The sequence below is a fragment of the Tenrec ecaudatus genome, chromosome 13 (genome assembly GCF_050624435.1).
Source record: "Tenrec ecaudatus isolate mTenEca1 chromosome 13, mTenEca1.hap1, whole genome shotgun sequence".
In the NCBI taxonomy this organism is placed as follows: domain Eukaryota; kingdom Metazoa; phylum Chordata; class Mammalia; order Afrosoricida; family Tenrecidae; genus Tenrec; species Tenrec ecaudatus.
Genome location: NC_134542.1, coordinates 131,539,111 through 131,545,566, shown reverse-complemented (window position 1 = coordinate 131,545,566; position 6,456 = coordinate 131,539,111).

Below are 6,456 nucleotides of genomic sequence, written 5' to 3'. Positions count from 1 at the left end.
TCTGGAAGATTAAAAAGAAAATCCATGCAGAGAAGAAATCATGGTGCTCTACCCTATTTATTCCCTAGCAACAGATTATTTGTGATACCAAATGAGTAGCCAAGCTAGAACTGAAACCCTTTTCTTCATGGACTTGGAAAGAGGAGTGGTTACAAGGGCATATCTTCCTAGACATCATATCTAAAAGGTTACTATTTTACAACTTTTTCTTAGAAAATTGTGATTTCTCATAACATATTTCTGGAGTTTGTGAATGTATTAGAGAGTTAAAGAAGATTTTAGATTTTATGTGGGTTAGATCAAATATCGGAAATTGTTAAATCTGAATAAGATTATTTTTCTAATTTAAAATAATCATGTGATATCATTTATTAATAATAATCCATTAAATACAGAATTGAAAAAGATCCCAGAGATGAAATCATTCTGGTCAGGATCTGTCTCACAAGCCCTTTGCTTAGATTCCCAGCTTTGTTCTGGGCTCATGCAAGGTCAGAGAGGTCTCCCTCCTCTTACAAAAAGTCTTCCTGACATGGAGGCTCCATGTTACTGCTATTTCTTAGTCTAGGATAATTTTTGAAGAAATAATTAAGGGTATTCACATCTTTGTATTTATTTCTCTGAGGTGCTTCCTAACTTTTCTAGCTCTTAAGTCACCGTTACCTCCTCTGGACTTTGTCTAGTTTGTTTCTCTCTTTCTGTAAGGGTACATCTTGAACTTGTTATTGTTGTTAGGTACTATCCAGTTGGTTCCAACTCACAGCGAGCATGTGTACAACATAATGAAAGGCTACACAATGTTATGCCTTCCATTGTTGTAATTAATATCAACCCTTCACCTTGAGAGCCTCCTTCTTTTTTGCTGTTGTTCTACCTTACCAAGAATGATGTCCTTCTCCAAGGACTGGTCTCTCCTGATAACATGACCAAAGTATGTGACAAGTTTCATATAGCTGCATGCCTCTAAGAAGCATCTTGCCTATACTTTTTCAAAGACAAATTTTTTTGTTCTTTTTGAAGTCCACGGTACTTTCAACATTCTTTACTAGTACTGTAATTCAAATGCATCTTTGGTCTTCCTTATTCAATGTCAAATTTCATATGCATATGAAGCCATTGTAAATATCACAGTTTAGGGGAAAATATTTAACAATGATACATCAGATGAATGGTTAATTACAAACTCTACAGAAAATTACACCTTAATACAAAGAATACAATTAAAATTTGCACAAGGAATAGATAACTTATGAAAGATGGTATTCAGACAGATCATAAGAAGAAATTCTCACATCTGTGAGAATTGTAAATTGAAGAGAAATGTAAATTGAAATGAGATACAACCTCACATGGGCATTCTTAGCAAAACTTAAAAAAAATATTGTCGCGCATGAGGAAAGATTGGCACACTCGTACACTTATGGTGGGATTGCAGGAATGTGCAACCATGATGAGAAACATGGTACTTCCTTAAACAAATGCAAATTCAAGTGTCTTATGATTCTGCAATCTCTTTTCAGAAATAAAAGAAAAAAAACATGAACAAATGTATGCACATCCATGTTCATTGCTGCAATTTCTATAATAGTAAAAAGATGGAAAAATAAACGTCGCCATCTAAAAAATGGATTAAAATATTCTGGTACATACACACAATGAAGTATTATGCATCCTTAAAAATTAATGAGTGTCCAACACCTCATAACATGGAAACTATTAGATGGGATTATGTTCAGCAAAGTTAGTCAATATCATAAACATAAGTATTTTATGATACCATGATTATGAAGGAAGAAAAAAATTGTTTTCACACCAAAGAAAAAGAAGGTGGTGTTATACGCCACAAATAAAAGAGGAAAATAAATAAAATTAATAAAAAGAGAGAGAAACCAAAGAAAAAGAGAAGGGATACAACCTTAAAAACCTGTGGGGAAAACCATCCCCTCACAAGTATATCATGGGTCCATTAGGCACAATTATTTATGGTTATGGTATATAATTATTATAGTAAAGTCATAGAGACTAGGCGAGATAGGAGAGAGAGAGTAAAATAAAGAAGTCAGACACATTTCATGGTAGCATGCTCACCTCCTAGACAGCCATGATCTCACCAGCCTTATCGATTCACAGTGTGGGCAGTGGGCAGGTGAGTCTCTCTCTTTATTTCTGGCCAAGGCCCATATATGCTGAGGGGCATGATTACAGATAACCACACATGTCACAGGAAGTGACAGTACAATAGGCATACACATCACAGAAAGGGGATGTATAATAGGCATAAGCGTGACAGGAAGGGGATGAGCTAAGGGTGTGCACATTATAGAAAAGGGAGGGATTAGGGGTACACATGTGACAAGATGGGCGGACCCTAGACTCAATATGGCAGCTTAACCTTGGTCATCCTTGAGTAGGTTTAAACTACCTGGACTCTCCTTCAGGGAAACAGTCTACTATGCTTATCAGAAGGGAGTGGCTCCTACTTGGGGTGGGACAGACTATACAGTCCAATTGCTCTAGATGGCTGATAACCCTTAGGGAGAATAACTTCTGACCTGCTTTCAATGGCCTCCAAGTGTAGCCATTTGCCATGTGCAGCAAGCCAGCAGCTAGGTTTGGCATATATTTGGGGAGACAACTTGGGAGAAATCTTTCTGCATCCCACAAAAACCCTCCAAAATTCCTGTCCCATCAGACCTCAACCCTGTTCTGTGTGTTTAGATCTTCTCATACGATGAGAGGAAATAAAATGGAAAATGACTTAAATTCTTTCATGACATGCAAGCCAGTTTAAAAGAAAAGAGAATACCATCACTGTGTCAGACCCACTGACCTTAGTCCTGAAAGTAACATCCTTGTTACTGAACCATTTAAAGAGGTCTTATATAGCAGATTTACTCACTGTGTCTTCCTTTGATCTGGTGGCTGCTGCTTCCATGAGTATTGTGCACCCAAGCTACACGAAATCCTTGACAACGTCAATCTTTTCTCTTCATCATAATATTTCTGTACATCATCAGATTTGTCCCGTTGAGAACATTTTTATTTTCATCACACTGAGTTGCAATCCATACTGAAGGCTACAATCCTTGAACTTCATAAATAAGTGCTTCAAATCCGGAGGTTTTGAAGTAAGGTTGTGTCATATGCATGCTCTAAGTTGTTAGTAAGACTTCCTTCAATCCTGATTCTGCGTTCTCCTTCATATAATCCAACTTCTCTGATGATTTTCTCAGCCTAGAGACTGAAGAAGTATTGTGAACGGATAGAAATATGACACAAACGTTTCCTATTTTTAACCAGGCAACAAGCCCTTGCTCCGTTTGCACAATTTCCTCCTGATGCATGTACAGGTTCCAAAGGAGCACAATGAAGTGTTCTGGAAATCCCCGTCTTCTCAAGCTTAAGCCTAGTTTACATATGATCCACACAGTCAATTCACTTTGCATAGTCAATAAAACAAAAGTAAACATATCCCTTGTGTTCTCTGCTTTCAGCCAAGATAGATCTAAAACCAGCAATAATATCCCTTCTGAATTCAGCCTGACCCTCTTTGGCAGCTCCTTGTCAATGTGCTACTGCAGCATTGTTGAATGATCTTCAACAAAGTGTATTTGAATGTGATATTAATGATATTGTTCTATAATTGAAGCATGTTTTGTTTTATTTTGTTTTTATTAAATACTTTTATAGGGGGCTCTTACATCTCTTAAAACAATCCATACATTCATAAATTGTGTCAAGCACATTTGTACATATGTTGCCATCATCATTTTCACAGCATTGTCTTTATACTTGAGCCCTTGATATCAGCTCCTCATTCCCCACCTCCCTCCCATGCCTTCCCTCCCTCATGAACCCTTGATAAATTATAGATTATTATTTTCATATCTTACATCTCCTCTGTCACCCTCAACCCACTTTTCTGTTGGGAATTCCTCTGGGAGGGAGTTATATATTGATCCATGTGATTGATTCCCCCCCCCCCCCCACCTTACCCTTATCTTCCTGGTATCTCTATTCTCCTTGTTGGTCCTGAGGGGTTTATCTATCCTGTATTCCCTGTGTTTCAGGCTCTTATTTGTAGCAGTGTACATGATCTGGTCTAGTCTGATTTGTAAGGTAGAATTGAGGTCATGATAGTTGGGAGGATGAAGCATTAAAGAACTAGAGGAAAATAGTTGGAAGGAAGAAGCATTAAAGAACTAGAGGAAGGTTGCAAGTTTCACCAGTACTATACTGAACCCTGACTGGATCATCTCTTCCTTGTGACCTGTTTGTAAGAGAATGTCCAATTTTCTACAGATGGGCTTGGGCCTTTGGGTCTCTACATCATACACCCACTCCACCCCTCCACCACCATTCACACCGGTATGATTTTGTTCTGGGTCTTAGATGCCTGATACCTGATCCCATTGACACCTCATGAGCACACAGTCTGGTGTGCTTCTTCCATTTAGGCTTTGTTGCTTTTCAGCTAGATGGCTGCTTGTTTATCTTCAGGCCTTTAAGACCCTAGACACTATCTCTTTTGATAGCCAGGCACCGTCAGCTTTCTTCACCACATTTTCTTATGCACCCATTTTGTCTTCAGTGATCAAATTGAGAAGGTGAGCATCACAGAATGCTGGCTTACTAGAATAAAGTGTTTTTGTGTTGAGGGAGTACTTGAGTCAGGGCCCAGTAGGCATCTGTTACCTTAATTCTTCACATACAAATATAAGCACATATATATATCATTATACTTCCCTATCATTATATATAAATATATATTTCCCTATCATTATATAAAAATATATTTACATAAGTACATGCCTGTATTTAGACCTTTATAAATATCCTCTGCCTGCTAGTTCTTTCCTCTATTTCCTTTTACTTTCCTCTTGTACCACTATTATGTTCAGCCTTCATTCAGGTTTAGTAATTCCTCACTGTCACATTGCCCTTGATTAAGCCTCAGGAGGCGTCCTAAAGCCCTTCTCTCCCTTGATTTTAGTTCACTTGTTCCCTTGTCCCTGGGTTGGTTTATAGCCCCTTCCTTTCTACCACCTCCCCTTCTCCCAAATATCTGCTGGCAACTGTTCTGGGAGAAAATCCTTTAAAAAAGATACTGAAGTTATTTCCAGGACCAAAGAAAGAGGGCCATGATTAATTAGTAGAGTTAATCCATGGGAAAACCAGATTTCTTCTTATCACAAATTTACTACCTTAAATGACCCACAAACTTTTAAATGAGGAAAATTAATGGTAGCAGAGTGTTATAGAAATTATATATATTTAAAGTTAATTCAGATCATAATGACATATCTATAAAAAATACAGTGATCAAATGAGCTGGAGCTCCAAATATTTTCATGGGTCAGATGAAACTACTATGTAGGAGCAGATAAACATTTTACTTTTACATGCCAACCCCAAAATGATGATTATTTCAATTGAGCATATAAGGATAATGATCCAATCCAATGTCATCATATGAAATTACCTGAGAAGTTCTCAAATGCAGAAATCTGAAGACACATATTGCTACAGGAAATTGTGAAAATTCATATCTGATTTCTAAAATACATTAGAATATTGTCATGGGGGCAGGTCAACAGAACCCATATCCTAAACTAATATAGCAACATCACACTTTAGGTCTAGTAATCTGGTAAGTGAGTAATGGGTCAGAATGTTTGAAAAAGACACATTTCATCAGTTTCTCACTAAGTTCTCTGCTTTCTCCCTACACAGTAGACACAATGGTTTTGAACTATTACTATGTGCATGGTGCAGGGCTGCACACTGTTTCATCCCGTTGTGTACAAATCGGAACCAACTTGATGGCACCTAATAGCAACACCCGCCATTTGTCCATTTGTCATACTGTGCTGGCTTGTATGCTTCTGTGATGCCAGGAGCTAGATCCCTGGTATTTGAAATGCTGTCCAGGTCACCCAAAGTGAACCACAGGTTTCGGCAGAGCTTGGAGACTCAGGATAGACCATGAAGAAGAACTGTGTTCCACACCCTGGAAGAAGGAACTGGTGAACACCTTACGCATTGTCTAATACTGAAGCCCTCGTGAGTGGATGCAGAGCACGGTGGGAGACAGGGCCTGAGGATGGGTATCTAGGAGGCCAGGGTACACAACATAGGACTGAGAAGGAGCTGATCTCTCAGAGTGGCGTCGACCACGATGGCATGCGTTGGGTAAAGTCTGTGGGAGTGGAGCCTGCAGGATCTCCATCTGTTGATGGGGCACGACTCAAGGTAAAGAGAAACAACTGCAAAAAATTGCTGAATACTGGAACTCAGAATGTGTGCAGGATGAATCTAGGACAATTAGAAATCCTCACAAATGAAGTGGAGCACATAAAGATCACTATCCTAGGTATTAGGGAGCTCAAATGGATGGATATTGGCCATTTAAAATAGGAAATCATATTGTTTACAACACTGAGAAAACACTATCAA